This window comes from Balaenoptera ricei, chromosome 1 (assembly GCF_028023285.1).
Source record: "Balaenoptera ricei isolate mBalRic1 chromosome 1, mBalRic1.hap2, whole genome shotgun sequence".
Taxonomy (NCBI): domain Eukaryota; kingdom Metazoa; phylum Chordata; class Mammalia; order Artiodactyla; family Balaenopteridae; genus Balaenoptera; species Balaenoptera ricei.
The window spans coordinates 127,444,012-127,471,019 of record NC_082639.1 but is presented as its reverse complement, the minus strand read 5'-3'; positions in this window follow the sequence as shown (position 1 = coordinate 127,471,019).

Genomic DNA, 27,008 nt, shown 5'->3' with positions numbered 1-27,008 from the left:
ACCTTCTTTGCCTATAACCTAAGACCACCAGAAACGGAAAGACAGAGGCAGGCAAATGTGCAATGCAGGAATATTGAAATAGCCAAGACATGGAAGGAAAAAAAGGGTCCATAAACAGATGAATGAACAAAGAAGAAGTGGTATATGGACAGAATGGAATATCAACCACGAAAAAAAATAAAAGAATGGCATATGCAGCACCACAGAGGAGCCTAGAAATAATCACACACTGTGAAGTAAGTCAGAATGCGAAAGACAAATGTCCTATGCTATCACTTATGTTATCTGAAAATTCATAAAAATGAACATATTTCCATAGAAAAAGGCAATCTCAGATTGAGAAGACAAACTGATGGTTAAGCCAAAGAAAAGGTGTGAGGAATGGATATATTAGGATATTGGGGTTAACAAATATATACTAATACATATAAAATATATCATCCCCAAAGACCTACAGAATACCAAGAGTGGTCTCCTCAACACTCTGTAATAACCTACATGGAAAAGGACCCAAAGATCAATAGATGTATGTATATGTGTAAATGAACAAGATTCTGTACACCTAGAACAAAAGACATTTTCAATCAAACTTGCTCTGAGAAAAAGTACAACTTAAAGACACAAACAAGAATTAAGGAGGCTAAAACTTATGGGGGTTTGTCCTGGCACATTCCAATCTAATCTGCAACCTAACAGCACAACTTGCAGCAAGGTTCTGTTTCCCTAGCAAGCAGAGATGGCAACGTAGAAATGCTGCCACACTAAGGCCGTTTCCTCAAACAGCAGCTTTAAATCCACTGCTAATGGTCACTAATAGTCACAAGGACTGCAGGGCTGTAAATGACTCATGCCCTCAACAACTGTCCTGGGGTAGGGAATGGCCAAAAAAATCCAAACGCGGCAAATTTTTCAAGAAGGCAATTTGAAGTTGTAAGTTTAGCTCCATCTTTAAACGAATGAAAAGGACATTGATAAACGCAAAACATCAGGAATTATCAGTCGCATGCAAAGCCAATCTACACAAAGGTATCACCTCTCACCGGTCAGAATGACCATCAGCAAAAAGTCAACAAACAATAGATGTTGAAGAAGTTGTGGAGAATAGTGTAACCTCTCGGTCTAAGTGGGATGTAAACTGGTAACAGCCAATAATAGCAACAGAATGGCAGTGCGTTTAAAGGTAAAAATTGAGTTACCATATGATCCGGAAGGCCCACTGTTGGGCCTGTCACCTGTGAAAGCCACAATCAAAAAGACACAGGATGGAAAATCGTGTATTGCAGCAGTATATACCATGGCCAAGACATGGAAGCAACAAAAATGTCCATCAGCAGATGAGTGGACGAAAAAGTGGTCCATGTACACAATGCAACATTAGACACAGAAAAGAATGAAACAATGCCGGTCGCAGCACCATAGATGAGGCTACAGATAATCACACAACTTGAAGTAAGTCAGGAAGCGACAGACACATATCCTATGATATCACGTATAGGTGTTATCTAAAAATTCATAGGAAGGAACCTATTTCCACAGAGAAGGTCATTGACGTGTTCAGAAAACAAGCTTGTGGTTAGCCAAACGGAAAGGTGTGAGGAATATATAACGGAGCATATTGGGTTTAACAGACATATGCTAGTATTTATAAAATATATAATCATCAGAGACATACCGAATACCAAGAGAGGTCTACACAACTTTCTGTAATAACCTATATGGAACAGGATCCAAACATGAAAAGATATATGTATCAATGAAAGAGATTCTGTACACCTAGAACAAACACAACATTGCAATTAAATTTGCTCGGAGAAAAATGAAAATTAAACTAAGAATACCAACAGCAAATAAGTAGACATAGTTTTGGGGTGTTTGTCCTGGCACATTCCACTCTACTTTACAACCTACAAACAGGACTTCCAGGAAGGCTCTTTTCCCTTAGTAACCAGAGTTGGGAATATAGAAATGCTGCCCCCTCGTGGCCGTTTCCTGCAACAGCAGCTTTAAACCCAGAGCCAATGGTCATGTAATAGTCACAATTACTACAGGGCTCTAAATGACACCTGCCCTCAAAAAACGTACTGGTGCAGGTAATGGCCACAGGAATTCAGAACATGGCAAATTTTTCAAGGAAACAATTTGAAGAGGTAAGTTTCTCTGTTTTACTTAAAAAAAAAAGTACGTAGATAAAAGCTCAATATCGGGAATTTTTAGATGCATGCAAGTCCAAACTACAAAAAGGTATCACCACACAACACTCAAAATGTCATCTGTAAAAAGTCTACAAACAATAAACGCTGAAGGGTTTTTTACAGAACTGTGTACCCTCAAGTTGCTGGTGGGATGTAAACTGGTAACAGCCAGTAGTGAGAACAGAATGGAGGTGCGTTGAAAGGTAAAAATTGAACTACCATATGATCTAGTAGGCCCAATGCTGAGCCTAACTCATGAGAAGACCAGAATCCAAAAGACACAGGCTGGCAAGCCTGCACTGCATCAATATTTAGCATAACCAAGACTTGGAAGTAACCAAAATGTCCATCCACAGATGAATGTAAAAAGAAGAAGTGGTCCATGTACACAATGGAATATTCGCCGTGGAAAAGAATGAAACACTGCTCTTTGCAGCACCATAGATGAGCCTAGAGATAATCACAGAACATGAGGTAAGTCGGAAAGCAGACGACAGATATCCTGTGATATCACTCCTAGGTGTTACCTAACAACTGACACATATGAACATATTTCCACAGAGAAAGACTCCCACAGACTTAGAAAACAAACTATGGTTATCTTAAGGGAGAAGTGGGAGGAATGGATACATTAAGATTAGGGTTACCATACGTATACAAATACATATTAAACACATGTATCAAACAGACCGACCATATACCAAGGGAGGTCTACTGAACGCTCTGTAATAATTTACACGGGGGCTTGCCTGGTGGCACCGTGGTTAAGAATCCTCCTGCCAATGCAGGGGACACAGGTTCGATCCCTGGTTCGGGAAGATCCCACATGCTGCAGAGCAACTAAGCCCGTGCACCACAACTAATGAGCCTACGCTCTGGAGCCCATGAGCCATAACTACTGAGACCAGGTGCCACAACTACTGAAGCCCGCACGCCTAGAGCCCGTGTTCCGCAACAAAAGAAGCCACTACGGTGAGAAGCCCGTGCACCGCACCGGAGAGTAGCCCCCGCTCACCGCAACTAGAGACAGCCCACAGGCAGCAAAGAAGATCCAACTCAGCCAAAAACAAATAAATAAATAAAATACATTTATTAAAAAAAATAATAGTAGTTTACATGGGAAGAGGATCTGTACATGAATAAACATATATAATGTTCAATTGAACCTGATTGTGTACACCTACAACAAACACTATTCTACTCATTACCCCAATTTAAAAAATTAAAACCACGAACAGCAATTAATGAGACATAAAGTTACTGGGGTTGTCTCTGGCCCATTCCATTCTCATTTACAACCTAGGAACACGACTTTCAGGAAGGCTCAGCTGCCCTAGTAACCAGATTTGGGGATGGAGAAATGCTGCCGCCTTGTTTCCAGTTCCCACAAGAGCAGATTTAAACACTGGGCTAACGGTCACTTAAGATGCACAGTAATTGTAGGGCTGTAAATGACACGTGTCCTCAAAAAAAGTCCTGGGGTAGGTAATGGCCAAAAAAGTTCACAACACGGAAAAGCTTTCAAGAAAACGGTTTCAAGAGGTAAGTGTTACTCACACTGTTATTTTAAAAAAAGAAGAACATGGATAAAAGCTCAATATCAGGAATTATTGGTTGGATGCAAATCCAAAATACAAAACGATTTCACCACCCAATATTCAAAATGCCATCCGTAAACAGTCAACAAACAATGAATGCTGATGGGTTGGTGGAGAAATGCATACCCACTATGCTGTTGGTTGGACGTAAACTGGTAACAGCTAATCATGAGAACAGAATGGAGCTGCGTTTAAAAGGTAAAGAAATTGAGCTACCATACAATGCGGCCGATCCCCTAATGGGCCTATCACCTAAGAAGACCAGAATCGGAAAGACACAGACAGGCAAACATGCACTGTAGCAATATTTACAATAGCCAAGACATTCAAGCAAACAAAATGTCCATCAATAGATAAATGGACAAAGAAGAAGTGGTGGACGTACCGAATGGAATATTAGCCTCAGAAAAAATAAATGAACAATGCCGTTTTCAGGACTACAGATGAGACTAGAAATAATCATATTAGGTTAAGTAAGTCAAAAGGGAATGACAAATATCCTATGATATCATTTATACATGTTATCCTAAGATTGCTACCAATGAACATATTTCCACAGAAAAAGAAACTCACAGACTTAGAAAACAAATGAATGGTTAACCAAAATGAAAGGTGGGAGGATGGACAAATTAGGATTATGGAGCTAACAAACATATACTAATGTATGTTAAGTGTATATAAACATACAACACATAAACTGTATGAATTATATAATCACCAATATATATAAAATATATATTGACAAAATACCTACCAAACACCAAGGGAGGTCTACGCAACATTCTGTAATAACATACATGGTAAGAGGATCCGAAGATGAACAGACATCTGTATGAATCATTGAGCAGATTCTGTACAGCCAGACAATCACAAAACTCTAATCAAATTTATTCCGATAAGAAATAGAAATTAGTGGATTCCCTGGCGCCGCAGTTATTGAGAATCTGCCTGCCAATGCCGAGGACACGGGTTCGAGTCCTGTTCTGGGAGGATCCCACATGCCGCAGAGCAACTAGGCCCGTGAGCCACAATTACTGAGCCTGCTCGTCTGGAGAATCTGCTCCACAACAAGAGAGGCCGCGATAATGAGAGGCCCGCGCACCGCGATGAAGAGTGGCCCGCACTTGCTGCAACTAGAAAAAGCTCTCGCACAGAAACCAAGACCCAACACAGCCATAAATAAATAAATTAATTAAAAAAGTTGTTATCACGAGAAAAAACCTTTAATTATGTATAGTCATGGATGTTAACTAGACTTATCGTGTTAATTTCACAATATCTATATATATTGAATCAATATAAAAAAAAAAGAAATAGAAATTTAATGTAAAAAACAAACATAAGTAAGGACACATAAACTTCTGGGGGCCTGTTCCAGCACATTCCACTCTAATTTACAACCTCGGAACACTACCTCCAGGAAGTCTCTGTTGCCCTAGTAACAAGAGTTGAAAAGGTAATAATGCTGCCGCCTTGTGGCTGTTTCCCACAACAGCAGCTTTAAATCCAGTGCTAATGGTTGCTTAATAGCCACAAGGATTGCAGGGATGTAAATGACACCTGCCCTCAAAATATGCCCTGGGGTAGGGAATAGGCAAGAAAATTCAACACATGACAAATTTTTCAAGAAGTCAATATGAAGAGGGAAGTTGCACTCACTCTTTAAAAAAAAAGCAAAAGAAAAAAATGGACATGCGTAAAGCGCAGTGTAAGGAATTATTAGTCACATGCAAATCCAACCTCCAAAAAGGTTTCAGCTCACACCAGTCAAATGACCATCAGCAAAAAGTCTACAAACTATGAATGCTGAAGGGGTTTTAGAGAACTGTGTACCTTCTAGCTGCTGGTGGGATGTAAAGTGGTAACAGCACTAAGGAAAACTGAATGGAGCTGCTTTAAAAGGTAAAAACTGAGCTACCATATGATGCGGCAGGGCACCTTCTTTGCCTATAACCTAAGACCACCAGAAACGGAAAGACAGAGGCAGGCAAATGTGCAATGCAGGAATATTGAAATAGCCAAGACATGGAAGGAAAAAAAGGGTCCATAAACAGATGAATGAACAAAGAAGAAGTGGTATATGGACAGAATGGAATATCAACCACGAAAAAAAATAAAAGAATGGCATATGCAGCACCACAGAGGAGCCTAGAAATAATCACACACTGTGAAGTAAGTCAGAATGCGAAAGACAAATGTCCTATGCTATCACTTATGTTATCTGAAAATTCATAAAAATGAACATATTTCCATAGAAAAAGGCAATCTCAGATTGAGAAGACAAACTGATGGTTAAGCCAAAGAAAAGGTGTGAGGAATGGATATATTAGGATATTGGGGTTAACAAATATATACTAATACATATAAAATATATCATCCCCAAAGACCTACAGAATACCAAGAGTGGTCTCCTCAACACTCTGTAATAACCTACATGGAAAAGGACCCAAAGATCAATAGATGTATGTATATGTGTAAATGAACAAGATTCTGTACACCTAGAACAAAAGACATTTTCAATCAAACTTGCTCTGAGAAAAAGTACAACTTAAAGACACAAACAAGAATTAAGGAGGCTAAAACTTATGGGGGTTTGTCCTGGCACATTCCAATCTAATCTGCAACCTAACAGCACAACTTGCAGCAAGGTTCTGTTTCCCTAGCAAGCAGAGATGGCAACGTAGAAATGCTGCCACACTAAGGCCGTTTCCTCAAACAGCAGCTTTAAATCCACTGCTAATGGTCACTAATAGTCACAAGGACTGCAGGGCTGTAAATGACTCATGCCCTCAACAACTGTCCTGGGGTAGGGAATGGCCAAAAAAATCCAAACGCGGCAAATTTTTCAAGAAGGCAATTTGAAGTTGTAAGTTTAGCTCCATCTTTAAACGAATGAAAAGGACATTGATAAACGCAAAACATCAGGAATTATCAGTCGCATGCAAAGCCAATCTACACAAAGGTATCACCTCTCACCGGTCAGAATGACCATCAGCAAAAAGTCAACAAACAATAGATGTTGAAGAAGTTGTGGAGAATAGTGTAACCTCTCGGTCTAAGTGGGATGTAAACTGGTAACAGCCAATAATAGCAACAGAATGGCAGTGCGTTTAAAGGTAAAAATTGAGTTACCATATGATCCGGAAGGCCCACTGTTGGGCCTGTCACCTGTGAAAGCCAGAATCAAAAAGACACAGGATGGAAAATCGTGTATTGCAGCAGTATATACCATGGCCAAGACATGGAAGCAACAAAAATGTCCATCAGCAGATGAGTGGACGAAAAAGTGGTCCATGTACACAATGCAACATTAGACACAGAAAAGAATGAAACAATGCCGGTCGCAGCACCATAGATGAGGCTACAGATAATCACACAACTTGAAGTAAGTCAGGAAGCAACAGACACATATCCTATGATATCACGTATAGGTGTTATCTAAAAATTCATAGGAAGGAACCTATTTCCACAGAGAAGGACATTGACGTGTTCAGAAAACAAGCTTGTGGTTAGCCAAACGGAAAGGTGTGAGGAATATATAACGGAGCGTATTGGGTTTAACAGACATATGCTAATATTTATAAAATATATAATCATCAGAGACATACCGAATACCAAGAGAGGTCTACACAACTTTCTGTAATAACCTATATGGAACAGGATCCAAACATGAAAAGATATATGTATCAATGAAAGAGATTCTGTACACCTAGAACAAACACAACATTGCAATTAAATTTGCTCGGAGAAAAATGAAAATTAAACTAAGAATACCAACAGCAAATAAGTAGACATAGTTTTGGGGTGTTTGTCCTGGCACATTCCACTCTACTTTACAACCTACAAACAGGACTTCCAGGAAGGCTCTTTTCCCTTAGTAACCAGAGTTGGGAATATAGAAATGCTGCCCCCTCGTGGCCGTTTCCTGCAACAGCAGCTTTAAACCCAGAGCCAATGGTCATGTAATAGTCACAATTACTACAGGGCTCTAAATGACACCTGCCCTCAAAAAACGTACTGGTGCAGGTAATGGCCACAGGAATTCAGAACATGGCAAATTTTTCAAGGAAACAATTTGAAGAGGTAAGTTTCTCTGTTTTACTTAAAAAAAAAAGTACGTAGATAAAAGCTCAATATCGGGAATTTTTAGATGCATGCAAGTCCAAACTACAAAAAGGTATCACCACACAACACTCAAAATGTCATCTGTAAAAAGTCTACAAACAATAAACGCTGAAGGGTTTTTTACAGAACTGTGTACCCTCAAGTTGCTGGTGGGATGTAAACTGGTAACAGCCAGTAGTGAGAACAGAATGGAGGTGCGTTGAAAGGTAAAAATTGAACTACCATATGATCTAGTAGGCCCAATGCTGAGCCTAACTCATGAGAAGACCAGAATCCAAAAGACACAGGCTGGCAAGCCTGCACTGCATCAATATTTAGCATAACCAAGACTTGGAAGTAACCAAAATGTCCATCCACAGATGAATGTAAAAAGAAGAAGTGGTCCATGTACACAATGGAATATTCGCCGTGGAAAAGAATGAAACACTGCTCTTTGCAGCACCATAGATGAGCCTAGAGATAATCACAGAACATGAGGTAAGTCGGAAAGCAGACGACAGATATCCTGTGATATCACTCCTAGGTGTTACCTAACAACTGACACATATGAACATATTTCCACAGAGAAAGACTCCCACAGACTTAGAAAACAAACTATGGTTATCTTAAGGGAGAAGTGGGAGGAATGGATACATTAAGATTAGGGTTACCATATGTATACAAATACATATTAAACACATGTATCAAACAGACCGACCATATACCAAGGGAGGTCTACTGAACGCTCTGTAATAATTTACACGGGGGCTTGCCTGGTGGCACCGTGGTTAAGAATCCTCCTGCCAATGCAGGGGACACAGGTTCAATCCCTGGTTCGGGAAGATCCCACATGCTGCAGAGCAACTAAGCCCGTGCACCACAACTAATGAGCCTACGCTCTGGAGCCCATGAGCCATAACTACTGAGACCAGGTGCCACAACTACTGAAGCCCGCACGCCTAGAGCCCGTGTTCCGCAACAAAAGAAGCCACTACGGTGAGAAGCCCGTGCACCGCACCGGAGAGTAGCCCCCGCTCACCGCAACTAGAGACAGCCCACAGGCAGCAAAGAAGATCCAACTCAGCCAAAAACAAATAAATAAATAAAATACATTTATTAAAAAAAATAATAGTAGTTTACATGGGAAGAGGATCTGTACATGAATAAACATATATAATGTTCAATTGAACCTGATTGTGTACACCTACAACAAACACTATTCTACTCATTACCCCAATTTAAAAAATTAAAACCACGAACAGCAATTAATGAGACATAAAGTTACTGGGGTTGTCTCTGGCCCATTCCATTCTCATTTACAACCTAGGAACACGACTTTCAGGAAGGCTCAGCTGCCCTAGTAACCAGATTTGGGGATGGAGAAATGCTGCCGCCTTGTTTCCAGTTCCCACAAGAGCAGATTTAAACACTGGGCTAACGGTCACTTAAGATGCACAGTAATTGTAGGGCTGTAAATGACACGTGTCCTCAAAAAAAGTCCTGGGGTAGGTAATGGCCAAAAAAGTTCACAACACGGAAAAGCTTTCAAGAAAACGGTTTCAAGAGGTAAGTGTTACTCACACTGTTATTTTAAAAAAAGAAGAACATGGATAAAAGCTCAATATCAGGAATTATTGGTTGGATGCAAATCCAAAATACAAAACGATTTCACCACCCAATATTCAAAATGCCATCCGTAAACAGTCAACAAACAATGAATGCTGATGGGTTGGTGGAGAAATGCATACCCACTATGCTGTTGGTTGGACGTAAACTGGTAACAGCTAATCATGAGAACAGAATGGAGCTGCGTTTAAAAGGTAAAGAAATTGAGCTACCATACAATGCGGCCGATCCCCTAATGGGCCTATCACCTAAGAAGACCAGAATCGGAAAGACACAGACAGGCAAACATGCACTGTAGCAATATTTACAATAGCCAAGACATTCAAGCAAACAAAATGTCCATCAATAGATAAATGGACAAAGAAGAAGTGGTGGACGTACCGAATGGAATATTAGCCTCAGAAAAAATAAATGAACAATGCCGTTTTCAGGACTACAGATGAGACTAGAAATAATCATATTAGGTTAAGTAAGTCAAAAGGGAATGACAAATATCCTATGATATCATTTATACATGTTATCCTAAGATTGCTACCAATGAACATATTTCCACAGAAAAAGAAACTCACAGACTTAGAAAACAAATGAATGGTTAACCAAAATGAAAGGTGGGAGGATGGACAAATTAGGATTATGGAGCTAACAAACATATACTAATGTATGTTAAGTGTATATAAACATACAACACATAAACTGTATGAATTATATAATCACCAATATATATAAAATATATATTGACAAAATACCTACCAAACACCAAGGGAGGTCTACGCAACATTCTGTAATAACATACATGGTAACAGGATCCGAAGATGAACAGACATCTGTATGAATCATTGAGCAGATTCTGTACAGCCAGACAATCACAAAACTCTAATCAAATTTATTCCGATAAGAAATAGAAATTAGTGGATTCCCTGGCACCGCAGTTATTGAGAATCTGCCTGCCAATGCCGAGGACACGGGTTCGAGTCCTGTTCTGGGAGGATCCCACATGCCGCAGAGCAACTAGGCCCGTGAGCCACAATTACTGAGCCTGCTCGTCTGGAGAATCTGCTCCACAACAAGAGAGGCCGCGATAATGAGAGGCCCGCGCACCGCGATGAAGAGTGGCCCGCACTTGCTGCAACTAGAAAAAGCTCTCGCACAGAAACCAAGACCCAACACAGCCATAAATAAATAAATTAATTAAAAAAGTTGTTATCACGAGAAAAAACCTTTAATTATGTATAGTCATGGATGTTAACTAGACTTATCGTGTTAATTTCACAATATCTATGTATATTGAATCAATATAAAAAAAAAGAAATAGAAATTTAATGTAAAAAACAAACATAAGTAAGGACACATAAACTTCTGGGGGCCTGTTCCAGCACATTCCACTCTAATTTACAACCTCGGAACACTACCTCCAGGAAGTCTCTGTTGCCCTAGTAACAAGAGTTGAAAAGGTAATAATGCTGCCGCCTTGTGGCTGTTTCCCACAACAGCAGCTTTAAATCCAGTGCTAATGGTTGCTTAATAGCCACAAGGATTGCAGGGATGTAAATGACACCTGCCCTCAAAATATGCCCTGGGGTAGGGAATAGGCAAGAAAATTCAACACATGACAAATTTTTCAAGAAGTCAATATGAAGAGGGAAGTTGCACTCACTCTTTAAAAAAAAAGCAAAAGAAAAAAATGGACATGCGTAAAGCGCAGTGTAAGGAATTATTAGTCACATGCAAATCCAACCTCCAAAAAGGTTTCAGCTCACACCAGTCAAATGACCATCAGCAAAAAGTCTACAAACTATGAATGCTGAAGGGGTTTTAGAGAACTGTGTACCTTCTAGCTGCTGGTGGGATGTAAAGTGGTAACAGCACTAAGGAAAACTGAATGGAGCTGCTTTAAAAGGTAAAAACTGAGCTACCATATGATGCGGCAGGGCACCTTCTTTGCCTATAACCTAAGACCACCAGAAACGGAAAGACAGAGGCAGGCAAATGTGCAATGCAGGAATATTGAAATAGCCAAGACATGGAAGGAAAAAAAGGGTCCATAAACAGATGAATGAACAAAGAAGAAGTGGTATATGGACAGAATGGAATATCAACCACGAAAAAAAATAAAAGAATGGCATATGCAGCACCACAGAGGAGCCTAGAAATAATCACACACTGTGAAGTAAGTCAGAATGCGAAAGACAAATGTCCTATGCTATCACTTATGTTATCTGAAAATTCATAAAAATGAACATATTTCCATAGAAAAAGGCAATCTCAGATTGAGAAGACAAACTGATGGTTAAGCCAAAGAAAAGGTGTGAGGAATGGATATATTAGGATATTGGGGTTAACAAATATATACTAATACATATAAAATATATCATCCCCAAAGACCTACAGAATACCAAGAGTGGTCTCCTCAACACTCTGTAATAACCTACATGGAAAAGGACCCAAAGATCAATAGATGTATGTATATGTGTAAATGAACAAGATTCTGTACACCTAGAACAAAAGACATTTTCAATCAAACTTGCTCTGAGAAAAAGTACAACTTAAAGACACAAACAAGAATTAAGGAGGCTAAAACTTATGGGGGTTTGTCCTGGCACATTCCAATCTAATCTGCAACCTAACAGCACAACTTGCAGCAAGGTTCTGTTTCCCTAGCAAGCAGAGATGGCAACGTAGAAATGCTGCCACACTAAGGCCGTTTCCTCAAACAGCAGCTTTAAATCCACTGCTAATGGTCACTAATAGTCACAAGGACTGCAGGGCTGTAAATGACTCATGCCCTCAACAACTGTCCTGGGGTAGGGAATGGCCAAAAAAATCCAAACGCGGCAAATTTTTCAAGAAGGCAATTTGAAGTTGTAAGTTTAGCTCCATCTTTAAACGAATGAAAAGGACATTGATAAACGCAAAACATCAGGAATTATCAGTCGCATGCAAAGCCAATCTACACAAAGGTATCACCTCTCACCGGTCAGAATGACCATCAGCAAAAAGTCAACAAACAATAGATGTTGAAGAAGTTGTGGAGAATAGTGTAACCTCTCGGTCTAAGTGGGATGTAAACTGGTAACAGCCAATAATAGCAACAGAATGGCAGTGCGTTTAAAGGTAAAAATTGAGTTACCATATGATCCGGAAGGCCCACTGTTGGGCCTGTCACCTGTGAAAGCCACAATCAAAAAGACACAGGATGGAAAATCGTGTATTGCAGCAGTATATACCATGGCCAAGACATGGAAGCAACAAAAATGTCCATCAGCAGATGAGTGGACGAAAAAGTGGTCCATGTACACAATGCAACATTAGACACAGAAAAGAATGAAACAATGCCGGTCGCAGCACCATAGATGAGGCTACAGATAATCACACAACTTGAAGTAAGTCAGGAAGCAACAGACACATATCCTATGATATCACGTATAGGTGTTATCTAAAAATTCATAGGAAGGAACCTATTTCCACAGAGAAGGACATTGACGTGTTCAGAAAACAAGCTTGTGGTTAGCCAAACGGAAAGGTGTGAGGAATATATAACGGAGCGTATTGGGTTTAACAGACATATGCTAATATTTATAAAATATATAATCATCAGAGACATACCGAATACCAAGAGAGGTCTACACAACTTTCTGTAATAACCTATATGGAACAGGATCCAAACATGAAAAGATATATGTATCAATGAAAGAGATTCTGTACACCTAGAACAAACACAACATTGCAATTAAATTTGCTCGGAGAAAAATGAAAATTAAACTAAGAATACCAACAGCAAATAAGTAGACATAGTTTTGGGGTGTTTGTCCTGGCACATTCCACTCTACTTTACAACCTACAAACAGGACTTCCAGGAAGGCTCTTTTCCCTTAGTAACCAGAGTTGGGAATATAGAAATGCTGCCCCCTCGTGGCCGTTTCCTGCAACAGCAGCTTTAAACCCAGAGCCAATGGTCATGTAATAGTCACAATTACTACAGGGCTCTAAATGACACCTGCCCTCAAAAAACGTACTGGTGCAGGTAATGGCCACAGGAATTCAGAACATGGCAAATTTTTCAAGGAAACAATTTGAAGAGGTAAGTTTCTCTGTTTTACTTAAAAAAAAAAGTACGTAGATAAAAGCTCAATATCGGGAATTTTTAGATGCATGCAAGTCCAAACTACAAAAAGGTATCACCACACAACACTCAAAATGTCATCTGTAAAAAGTCTACAAACAATAAACGCTGAAGGGTTTTTTACAGAACTGTGTACCCTCAAGTTGCTGGTGGGATGTAAACTGGTAACAGCCAGTAGTGAGAACAGAATGGAGGTGCGTTGAAAGGTAAAAATTGAACTACCATATGATCTAGTAGGCCCAATGCTGAGCCTAACTCATGAGAAGACCAGAATCCAAAAGACACAGGCTGGCAAGCCTGCACTGCATCAATATTTAGCATAACCAAGACTTGGAAGTAACCAAAATGTCCATCCACAGATGAATGTAAAAAGAAGAAGTGGTCCATGTACACAATGGAATATTCGCCGTGGAAAAGAATGAAACACTGCTCTTTGCAGCACCATAGATGAGCCTAGAGATAATCACAGAACATGAGGTAAGTCGGAAAGCAGACGACAGATATCCTGTGATATCACTCCTAGGTGTTACCTAACAACTGACACATATGAACATATTTCCACAGAGAAAGACTCCCACAGACTTAGAAAACAAACTATGGTTATCTTAAGGGAGAAGTGGGAGGAATGGATACATTAAGATTAGGGTTACCATACGTATACAAATACATATTAAACACATGTATCAAACAGACCGACCATATACCAAGGGAGGTCTACTGAACGCTCTGTAATAATTTACACGGGGGCTTGCCTGGTGGCACCGTGGTTAAGAATCCTCCTGCCAATGCAGGGGACACAGGTTCGATCCCTGGTTCGGGAAGATCCCACATGCTGCAGAGCAACTAAGCCCGTGCACCACAACTAATGAGCCTACGCTCTGGAGCCCATGAGCCATAACTACTGAGACCAGGTGCCACAACTACTGAAGCCCGCACGCCTAGAGCCCGTGTTCCGCAACAAAAGAAGCCACTACGGTGAGAAGCCCGTGCACCGCACCGGAGAGTAGCCCCCGCTCACCGCAACTAGAGACAGCCCACAGGCAGCAAAGAAGATCCAACTCAGCCAAAAACAAATAAATAAATAAAATACATTTATTAAAAAAAATAATAGTAGTTTACATGGGAAGAGGATCTGTACATGAATAAACATATATAATGTTCAATTGAACCTGATTGTGTACACCTACAACAAACACTATTCTACTCATTACCCCAATTTAAAAAATTAAAACCACGAACAGCAATTAATGAGACATAAAGTTACTGGGGTTGTCTCTGGCCCATTCCATTCTCATTTACAACCTAGGAACACGACTTTCAGGAAGGCTCAGCTGCCCTAGTAACCAGATTTGGGGATGGAGAAATGCTGCCGCCTTGTTTCCAGTTCCCACAAGAGCAGATTTAAACACTGGGCTAACGGTCACTTAAGATGCACAGTAATTGTAGGGCTGTAAATGACACGTGTCCTCAAAAAAAGTCCTGGGGTAGGTAATGGCCAAAAAAGTTCACAACACGGAAAAGCTTTCAAGAAAACGGTTTCAAGAGGTAAGTGTTACTCACACTGTTATTTTAAAAAAAGAAGAACATGGATAAAAGCTCAATATCAGGAATTATTGGTTGGATGCAAATCCAAAATACAAAACGATTTCACCACCCAATATTCAAAATGCCATCCGTAAACAGTCAACAAACAATGAATGCTGATGGGTTGGTGGAGAAATGCATACCCACTATGCTGTTGGTTGGACGTAAACTGGTAACAGCTAATCATGAGAACAGAATGGAGCTGCGTTTAAAAGGTAAAGAAATTGAGCTACCATACAATGCGGCCGATCCCCTAATGGGCCTATCACCTAAGAAGACCAGAATCGGAAAGACACAGACAGGCAAACATGCACTGTAGCAATATTTACAATAGCCAAGACATTCAAGCAAACAAAATGTCCATCAATAGATAAATGGACAAAGAAGAAGTGGTGGACGTACCGAATGGAATATTAGCCTCAGAAAAAATAAATGAACAATGCCGTTTTCAGGACTACAGATGAGACTAGAAATAATCATATTAGGTTAAGTAAGTCAAAAGGGAATGACAAATATCCTATGATATCATTTATACATGTTATCCTAAGATTGCTACCAATGAACATATTTCCACAGAAAAAGAAACTCACAGACTTAGAAAACAAATGAATGGTTAACCAAAATGAAAGGTGGGAGGATGGACAAATTAGGATTATGGAGCTAACAAACATATACTAATGTATGTTAAGTGTATATAAACATACAACACATAAACTGTATGAATTATATAATCACCAATATATATAAAATATATATTGACAAAATACCTACCAAACACCAAGGGAGGTCTACGCAACATTCTGTAATAACATACATGGTAACAGGATCCGAAGATGAACAGACATCTGTATGAATCATTGAGCAGATTCTGTACAGCCAGACAATCACAAAACTCTAATCAAATTTATTCCGATAAGAAATAGAAATTAGTGGATTCCCTGGCACCGCAGTTATTGAGAATCTGCCTGCCAATGCCGAGGACACGGGTTCGAGTCCTGTTCTGGGAGGATCCCACATGCCGCAGAGCAACTAGGCCCGTGAGCCACAATTACTGAGCCTGCTCGTCTGGAGAATCTGCTCCACAACAAGAGAGGCCGCGATAATGAGAGGCCCGCGCACCGCGATGAAGAGTGGCCCGCACTTGCTGCAACTAGAAAAAGCTCTCGCACAGAAACCAAGACCCAACACAGCCATAAATAAATAAATTAATTAAAAAAGTTGTTATCACGAGAAAAAACCTTTAATTATGTATAGTCATGGATGTTAACTAGACTTATCGTGTTAATTTCACAATATCTATGTATATTGAATCAATATAAAAAAAAAGAAATAGAAATTTAATGTAAAAAACAAACATAAGTAAGGACACATAAACTTCTGGGGGCCTGTTCCAGCACATTCCACTCTAATTTACAACCTCGGAACACTACCTCCAGGAAGTCTCTGTTGCCCTAGTAACAAGAGTTGAAAAGGTAATAATGCTGCCGCCTTGTGGCTGTTTCCCACAACAGCAGCTTTAAATCCAGTGCTAATGGTTGCTTAATAGCCACAAGGATTGCAGGGATGTAAATGACACCTGCCCTCAAAATATGCCCTGGGGTAGGGAATAGGCAAGAAAATTCAACACATGACAAATTTTTCAAGAAGTCAATATGAAGAGGGAAGTTGCACTCACTCTTTAAAAAAAAAGCAAAAGAAAAAAATGGACATGCGTAAAGCGCAGTGTAAGGAATTATTAGTCACATGCAAATCCAACCTCCAAAAAGGTTTCAGCTCACACCAGTCAAATGACCATCAGCAAAAAGTCTACAAACTATGAATGCTGAAGGGGTTTTAGAGAACTGTGTACCTTCTAGCTGCTGGTGGGATGTAAAGTGGTAACAGCACTAAGGAAAACTGAATGGAGCTGCTTTAAAAGGTAAAAACTGAGCTACCATATGATGCGGCAGGGCACCTTCTTTGCCTATAACCTAAGACCACCAGAAACGGAAAGACAGAGGCAGGCAAATGTGCAATGCAGGAATATTGAAATAGCCAAGACATGGAAGGAAAAAAAGGGTCCATAAACAGATGAATGAACAAAGAAGAAGTGGTATATGGACAGAATGGAATATCAACCACGAAAAAAAATAAAAGAATGGCATATGCAGCACCACAGAGGAGCCTAGAAATAATCACACACTGTGAAGTAAGTCAGAATGCGAAAGACAAATGTCCTATGCTATCACTTATGTTATCTGAAAATTCATAAAAATGAACATATTTCCATAGAAAAAGGCAATCTCAGATTGAGAAGACAAACTGATGGTTAAGCCAAAGAAAAGGTGTGAGGAATGGATATATTAGGATATTGGGGTTAACAAATATATACTAATACATATAAAATATATCATCCCCAAAGACCTACAGAATACCAAGAGTGGTCTCCTCAACACTCTGTAATAACCTACATGGAAAAGGACCCAAAGATCAATAGATGTATGTATATGTGTAAATGAACAAGATTCTGTACACCTAGAACAAAAGACATTTTCAATCAAACTTGCTCTGAGAAAAAGTACAACTTAAAGACACAAACAAGAATTAAGGAGGCTAAAACTTATGGGGGTTTGTCCTGGCACATTCCAATCTAATCTGCAACCTAACAGCACAACTTGCAGCAAGGTTCTGTTTCCCTAGCAAGCAGAGATGGCAACGTAGAAATGCTGCCACACTAAGGCCGTTTCCTCAAACAGCAGCTTTAAATCCACTGCTAATGGTCACTAATAGTCACAAGGACTGCAGGGCTGTAAATGACTCATGCCCTCAACAACTGTCCTGGGGTAGGGAATGGCCAAAAAAATCCAAACGCGGCAAATTTTTCAAGAAGGCAATTTGAAGTTGTAAGTTTAGCTCCATCTTTAAACGAATGAAAAGGACATTGATAAACGCAAAACATCAGGAATTATCAGTCGCATGCAAAGCCAATCTACACAAAGGTATCACCTCTCACCGGTCAGAATGACCATCAGCAAAAAGTCAACAAACAATAGATGTTGAAGAAGTTGTGGAGAATAGTGTAACCTCTCGGTCTAAGTGGGATGTAAACTGGTAACAGCCAATAATAGCAACAGAATGGCAGTGCGTTTAAAGGTAAAAATTGAGTTACCATATGATCCGGAAGGCCCACTGTTGGGCCTGTCACCTGTGAAAGCCAGAATCAAAAAGACACAGGATGGAAAATCGTGTATTGCAGCAGTATATACCATGGCCAAGACATGGAAGCAACAAAAATGTCCATCAGCAGATGAGTGGACGAAAAAGTGGTCCATGTACACAATGCAACATTAGACACAGAAAAGAATGAAACAATGCCGGTCGCAGCACCATAGATGAGGCTACAGATAATCACACAACTTGAAGTAAGTCAGGAAGCAACAGACACATATCCTATGATATCACGTATAGGTGTTATCTAAAAATTCATAGGAAGGAACCTATTTCCACAGAGAAGGACATTGACGTGTTCAGAAAACAAGCTTGTGGTTAGCCAAACGGAAAGGTGTGAGGAATATATAACGGAGCGTATTGGGTTTAACAGACATATGCTAATATTTATAAAATATATAATCATCAGAGACATACCGAATACCAAGAGAGGTCTACACAACTTTCTGTAATAACCTATATGGAACAGGATCCAAACATGAAAAGATATATGTATCAATGAAAGAGATTCTGTACACCTAGAACAAACACAACATTGCAATTAAATTTGCTCGGAGAAAAATGAAAATTAAACTAAGAATACCAACAGCAAATAAGTAGACATAGTTTTGGGGTGTTTGTCCTGGCACATTCCACTCTACTTTACAACCTACAAACAGGACTTCCAGGAAGGCTCTTTTCCCTTAGTAACCAGAGTTGGGAATATAGAAATGCTGCCCCCTTGTGGCCGTTTCCTGCAACAGCAGCTTTAAACCCAGAGCCAATGGTCATGTAATAGTCACAATTACGACAGGGCTCTAAATGACACCTGCCCTCAAAAAACGTACTGGTGCAGGTAATGGTCACAGGAATTCAGAACATGGCAAATTTTTCAAGGAAACAATTTGAAGAGGTAAGTTTCTCTGTTTTACTTAAAAAAAAAAGTACGTAGATAAAAGCTCAATATCGGGAATTTTTAGATGCATGCAAATCCAAACTACAAAAAGGTATCAGCACACAACACTCAAAATGTCATCTGTAAAAAGTCTACAAACAATAAACGCTGAAGGGTTTTTTACAGAACTGTGTACCCTCAAGTTGCTGGTGGGATGTAAACTGGTAACAGCCAGTAGTGAGAACAGAATGGAGGTGCGTTGAAAGGTAAAAATTGAACTACCATATGATCTAGTAGGCCCAATGCTGAGCCTAACCCATGAGAAGACCAGAATCCAAAAGACACAGGCTGGCAAGCCTGCACTGCATCAATATTTAGCATAACCAAGACTTGGAAGTAACCAAAATGTCCATCCACAGATGAATGTAAAAAGAAGAAGTGGTCCATGTACACAATGGAATATTCGCCGTGGAAAAGAATGAAACACTGCTCTTTGCAGCACCATAGATGAGCCTAGAGATAATCACAGAACATGAGGTAAGTCGGAAAGCAGACGACAAATATCCTGTGATATCACTCCTAGGTGTTACCTAACAACTGACACATATGAACATATTTCCACAGAGAAAGACTCCCACAGACTTAGAAAACAAACTATGGTTATCTTAAGGGAGAAGTGGGAGGAATGGATACATTAAGATTAGGGTTACCATACGTATACAAATACATATTAAACACATGTATCAAACAGACCGACCATATACCAAGGGAGGTCTACTGAACGCTCTGTAATAATTTACACGGGGGCTTGCCTGGTGGCACCGTGGTTAAGAATCCTCCTGCCAATGCAGGGGACACAGGTTCGATCCCTGGTTTGGGAAGATCCCACATGCTGCAGAGCAACTAAGCCCGTGCACCACAACTAATGAGCCTACGCTCTGGAGCCCATGAGCCATAACTACTGAGACCAGGTGCCACAACTACTGAAGCCTGCACGCCTAGAGCCCGTGTTCCGCAACAAAAGAAGCCACTACGGTGAGAAGCCCGTGCACCGCACCGGAGAGTAGCCCCCGCTCACCGCAACTAGAGACAGCCCACAGGCAGCAAAGAAGATCCAACTCAGCCAAAAACAAATAAATAAATAAAATACATTTATTAAAAAAAATAATAGTAGTTTACATGGGAAGAGGATCTGTACATGAATAAACGTATATAATGTTCAACTGAACCTAATTGTGTACACCTACAACAAACACTATTCTACTCATTACCCCAATTTAAAAAATTAAAACCACGAACAGCAATTAATGAGACATAAAGTTGCTGGGGTTGTCTCTGGCCCATTCCATTCTCATTTACAACCTAGGAACACGACTTTCTGGAAGGCTCAGCTGCCCTAGTAACCAGATTTGGGGATGGAGAAATGCTGCCGCCTTGTTTCCGGTTCCCACAAGAGCAGCTTTAAACACTGGGCTAACGGTCACTTAAGATTCACAGCAATTGTAGGGCTGTAAATGACACGTGTCCTCAAAAAATGTCCTGGGGTAGGTAATGGCCAAAAAAGTTCACAACATGGAAAATTTTTCAAGAAAACGGTTTCAAGAGGTAAGTGTTACTCACACTGTTATTTTAAAAAAAAGAATAACATGGATAAAAGCTCAATATCAGGAATTATTGGTTGGATGCAAATCCAAAATACAAAACGATTTCACCACCCAATATTCAAAATGCCATCCGTAAACAGTCAACAAACAATGAATGCTGATGGGTTGGTGGAGAAATGCATACCCACTATGCTGTTGGTTGGACGTAAACTGGTAACAGCTAATCATGAGAACAGAATGGAGCTGCGTTTAAAAGGTAAAGAAATTGAGCTACCATACAATGTGGCCGATCCCCTAATGGGCCTATCACCTAAGAAGACCAGAATCGGAAAGACACAGACAGGCAAACATGCACTGTAGCAATATTTACAATAGCCAAGACATTCAAGCAAACAAAATGTCCATCAATAGATAAATGGACAAAGAAGAAGTGGTGGACGTACCGAATGGAATATTAGCCTCAGAAAAAATAAATGAACAATGCCGTTTTCAGGACTACAGATGAGACTAGAAATAATCATATTAGGTTAAGTAAGTCAAAAGGGAATGACAAATATCCTATGATATCATTTATACATGTTATCCTAAGATTGCTACCAATGAACATATTTCCACAGAAAAAGAAACTCACAGACTTAGAAAACAAATGAATGGTTAACCAAAATGAAAGGTGGGAGGATGGACAAATTAGGATTATGGAGCTAACAAACATATACTAATGTATGTTAAGTGTATATAAACATACAACACATAAACTGTATGAATTATATAATCACCAATATATATAAAATATATATTGACAAAATACCTACCAAACACCAAGGGAGGTCTACGCAACATTCTGTAATAACATACATGGTAAGAGGATCCGAAGATGAACAGACATCTGTATGAATCATTGAGCAGATTCTGTACAGCCAGACAATCACAAAACTCTAATCAAATTTATTCCGATAAGAAATAGAAATTAGTGGATTCCCTGGCTCCGCAGTTATTGAGAATCTGCCTGCCAATGCCGAGGACACGGGTTCGAGTCCTGTTCTGGGAGGATCCCACATGCCGCAGAGCAACTAGGCCCGTGAGCCACAATTACTGAGCCTGCTCGTCTGGAGAATCTGCTCCACAACAAGAGAGGCCGCGATAATGAGAGGCCCGCGCACCGCGATGAAGAGTGGCCCGCACTTGCTGCAACTAGAAAAAGCTCTCGCACAGAAACCAAGACCCAACACAGCCATAAATAAATAAATTAATTAAAAAAGTTGTTATCACGAGAAAAAACCTTTAATTATGTATAGTCATGGATGTTAACTAGACTTATCGTGTTAATTTCACAATATCTATATATATTGAATCAATATAAAAAAAAAAGAAATAGAAATTTAATGTAAAAAACAAACATAAGTAAGGACACATAAACTTCTGGGGGCCTGTTCCAGCACATTCCACTCTAATTTACAACCTCGGAACACTACCTCCAGGAAGTCTCTGTTGCCCTAGTAACAAGAGTTGAAAAGGTAATAATGCTGCCGCCTTGTGGCTGTTTCCCACAACAGCAGCTTTAAATCCAGTGCTAATGGTTGCTTAATAGCCACAAGGATTGCAGGGATGTAAATGACACCTGCCCTCAAAATATGCCCTGGGGTAGGGAATAGGCAAGAAAATTCAACACATGACAAATTTTTCAAGAAGTCAATATGAAGAGGGAAGTTGTACTCACTCTTTAAAAAAAAAAGCAAAAGAAAAAAATGGACATGCGTAAAGCGCAGTATAAGGAATTATTAGTCACATGCAAATCCAACCTCCAAAAAGGTTTCAGCTCACACCAGTCAAATGACCATCAGCAAAAAGTCTACAAACTATGAATGCTGAAGGGGTTTTAGAGAACTGTGTACCTTCTAGCTGCTGGTGGGATGTAAAGTGGTAACAGCACTAAGGAAAACTGAATGGAGCTGCTTTAAAAGGTAAAAACTGAGCTACCATATGATGCGGCAGGGCACCTTCTTTGCCTATAACCTAAGACCACCAGAAACGGAAAGACAGAGGCAGGCAAATGTGCAATGCAGGAATATTGAAATAGCCAAGACATGGAAGGAAAAAAAGGGTCCATAAACAGATGAATGAACAAAGAAGAAGTGGTATATGGACAGAATGGAATATCAACCACGAAAAAAAATAAAAGAATGGCATATGCAGCACCACAGAGGAGCCTAGAAATAATCACACACTGTGAAGTAAGTCAGAATGCGAAAGACAAATGTCCTATGCTATCACTTATGTTATCTGAAAATTCATAAAAATGAACATATTTCCATAGAAAAAGGCAATCTCAGATTGAGAAGACAAACTGATGGTTAAGCCAAAGAAAAGGTGTGAGGAATGGATATATTAGGATATTGGGGTTAACAAATATATACTAATACATATAAAATATATCATCCCCAAAGACCTACAGAATACCAAGAGTGGTCTCCTCAACACTCTGTAATAACCTACATGGAAAAGGACCCAAAGATCAATAGATGTATGTATATGTGTAAATGAACAAGATTCTGTACACCTAGAACAAAAGACATTTTCAATCAAACTTGCTCTGAGAAAAAGTACAACTTAAAGACACAAACAAGAATTAAGGAGGCTAAAACTTATGGGGGTTTGTCCTGGCACATTCCAATCTAATCTGCAACCTAACAGCACAACTTGCAGCAAGGTTCTGTTTCCCTAGCAAGCAGAGATGGCAACGTAGAAATGCTGCCACACTAAGGCCGTTTCCTCAAACAGCAGCTTTAAATCCACTGCTAATGGTCACTAATAGTCACAAGGACTGCAGGGCTGTAAATGACTCATGCCCTCAACAACTGTCCTGGGGTAGGGAATGGCCAAAAAAATCCAAACGCGGCAAATTTTTCAAGAAGGCAATTTGAAGTTGTAAGTTTAGCTCCATCTTTAAACGAATGAAAAGGACATTGATAAACGCAAAACATCAGGAATTATCAGTCGCATGCAAAGCCAATCTACACAAAGGTATCACCTCTCACCGGTCAGAATGACCATCAGCAAAAAGTCAACAAACAATAGATGTTGAAGAAGTTGTGGAGAATAGTGTAACCTCTCGGTCTAAGTGGGATGTAAACTGGTAACAGCCAATAATAGCAACAGAATGGCAGTGCGTTTAAAGGTAAAAATTGAGTTACCATATGATCCGGAAGGCCCACTGTTGGGCCTGTCACCTGTGAAAGCCACAATCAAAAAGACACAGGATGGAAAATCGTGTACTGCAGCAGTATATACCATGGCCAAGACATGGAAGCAACAAAAATGTCCATCAGCAGATGAGTGGACGAAAAAGTGGTCCATGTACACAATGCAACATTAGACACAGAAAAGAATGAAACAATGCCGGTCGCAGCACCATAGATGAGGCTACAGATACTCACACAACTTGAAGTAAGTCAGGAAGCGACAGACACATATCCTATGATATCACGTATAGGTGTTATCTAAAAATTCATAGGAAGGAACCTATTTCCACAGAGAAGGTCATTGACGTGTTCAGAAAACAAGCTTGTGGTTAGCCAAACGGAAAGGTGTGAGGAATATATAACGGAGCATATTGGGTTTAACAGACATATGCTAGTATTTATAAAATATATAATCATCAGAGACATACCGAATACCAAGAGAGGTCTACACAACTTTCTGTAATAACCTATATGGAACAGGATCCAAACATGAAAAGATATATGTATCAATGAAAGAGATTCTGTACACCTAGAACAAACACAACATTGCAATTAAATTTGCTCGGAGAAAAATGAAAATTAAACTAAGAATACCAACAGCAAATAAGTAGACATAGTTTTGGGGTGTTTGTCCTGGCACATTCCACTCTACTTTACAACCTACAAACAGGACTTCCAGGAAGGCTCTTTTCCCTTAGTAACCAGAGTTGGGAATATAGAAATGCTGCCCCCTCGTGGCCGTTTCCTGCAACAGCAGCTTTAAACCCAGAGCCAATGGTCATGTAATAGTCACAATTACTACAGGGCTCTAAATGACACCTGCCCTCAAAAAACGTACTGGTGCAGGTAATGGCCACAGGAATTCAGAACATGGCAAATTTTTCAAGGAAACAATTTGAAGAGGTAAGTTTCTCTGTTTTACTTAAAAAAAAAAGTACGTAGATAAAAGCTCAATATCGGGAATTTTTAGATGCATGCAAGTCCAAACTACAAAAAGGTATCACCACACAACACTCAAAATGTCATCTGTAAAAAGTCTACAAACAATAAACGCTGAAGGGTTTTTTACAGAACTGTGTACCCTCAAGTTGCTGGTGGGATGTAAACTGGTAACAGCCAGTAGTGAGAACAGAATGGAGGTGCGTTGAAAGGTAAAAATTGAACTACCATATGATCTAGTAGGCCCAATGCTGAGCCTAACTCATGAGAAGACCAGAATCCAAAAGACACAGGCTGGCAAGCCTGCACTGCATCAATATTTAGCATAACCAAGACTTGGAAGTAACCAAAATGTCCATCCACAGATGAATGTAAAAAGAAGAAGTGGTCCATGTACACAATGGAATATTCGCCGTGGAAAAGAATGAAACACTGCTCTTTGCAGCACCATAGATGAGCCTAGAGATAATCACAGAACATGAGGTAAGTCGGAAAGCAGACGACAGATATCCTGTGATATCACTCCTAGGTGTTACCTAACAACTGACACATATGAACATATTTCCACAGAGAAAGACTCCCACAGACTTAGAAAACAAACTATGGTTATCTTAAGGGAGAAGTGGGAGGAATGGATACATTAAGATTAGGGTTACCATACGTATACAAATACATATTAAACACATGTATCAAACAGACCGACCATATACCAAGGGAGGTCTACTGAACGCTCTGTAATAATTTACACGGGGGCTTGCCTGGTGGCACCGTGGTTAAGAATCCTCCTGCCAATGCAGGGGACACAGGTTCGATCCCTGGTTCGGGAAGATCCCACATGCTGCAGAGCAACTAAGCCCGTGCACCACAACTAATGAGCCTACGCTCTGGAGCCCATGAGCCATAACTACTGAGACCAGGTGCCACAACTACTGAAGCCCGCACGCCTAGAGCCCGTGTTCCGCAACAAAAGAAGCCACTACGGTGAGAAGCCCGTGCACCGCACCGGAGAGTAGCCCCCGCTCACCGCAACTAGAGACAGCCCACAGGCAGCAAAGAAGATCCAACTCAGCCAAAAACAAATAAATAAATAAAATACATTTATTAAAAAAAATAATAGTAGTTTACATGGGAAGAGGATCTGTACATGAATAAACATATATAATGTTCAATTGAACCTGATTGTGTACACCTACAACAAACACTATTCTACTCATTACCCCAATTTAAAAAATTAAAACCACGAACAGCAATTAATGAGACATAAAGTTACTGGGGTTGTCTCTGGCCCATTCCATTCTCATTTACAACCTAGGAACACGACTTTCAGGAAGGCTCAGCTGCCCTAGTAACCAGATTTGGGGATGGAGAAATGCTGCCGCCTTGTTTCCAGTTCCCACAAGAGCAGATTTAAACACTGGGCTAACGGTCACTTAAGATGCACAGTAATTGTAGGGCTGTAAATGACACGTGTCCTCAAAAAAAGTCCTGGGGTAGGTAATGGCCAAAAAAGTTCACAACACGGAAAAGCTTTCAAGAAAACGGTTTCAAGAGGTAAGTGTTACTCACACTGTTATTTTAAAAAAAGAAGAACATGGATAAAAGCTCAATATCAGGAATTATTGGTTGGATGCAAATCCAAAATACAAAACGATTTCACCACCCAATATTCAAAATGCCATCCGTAAACAGTCAACAAACAATGAATGCTGATGGGTTGGTGGAGAAATGCATACCCACTATGCTGTTGGTTGGACGTAAACTGGTAACAGCTAATCATGAGAACAGAATGGAGCTGCGTTTAAAAGGTAAAGAAATTGAGCTACCATACAATGCGGCCGATCCCCTAATGGGCCTATCACCTAAGAAGACCAGAATCGGAAAGACACAGACAGGCAAACATGCACTGTAGCAATATTTACAA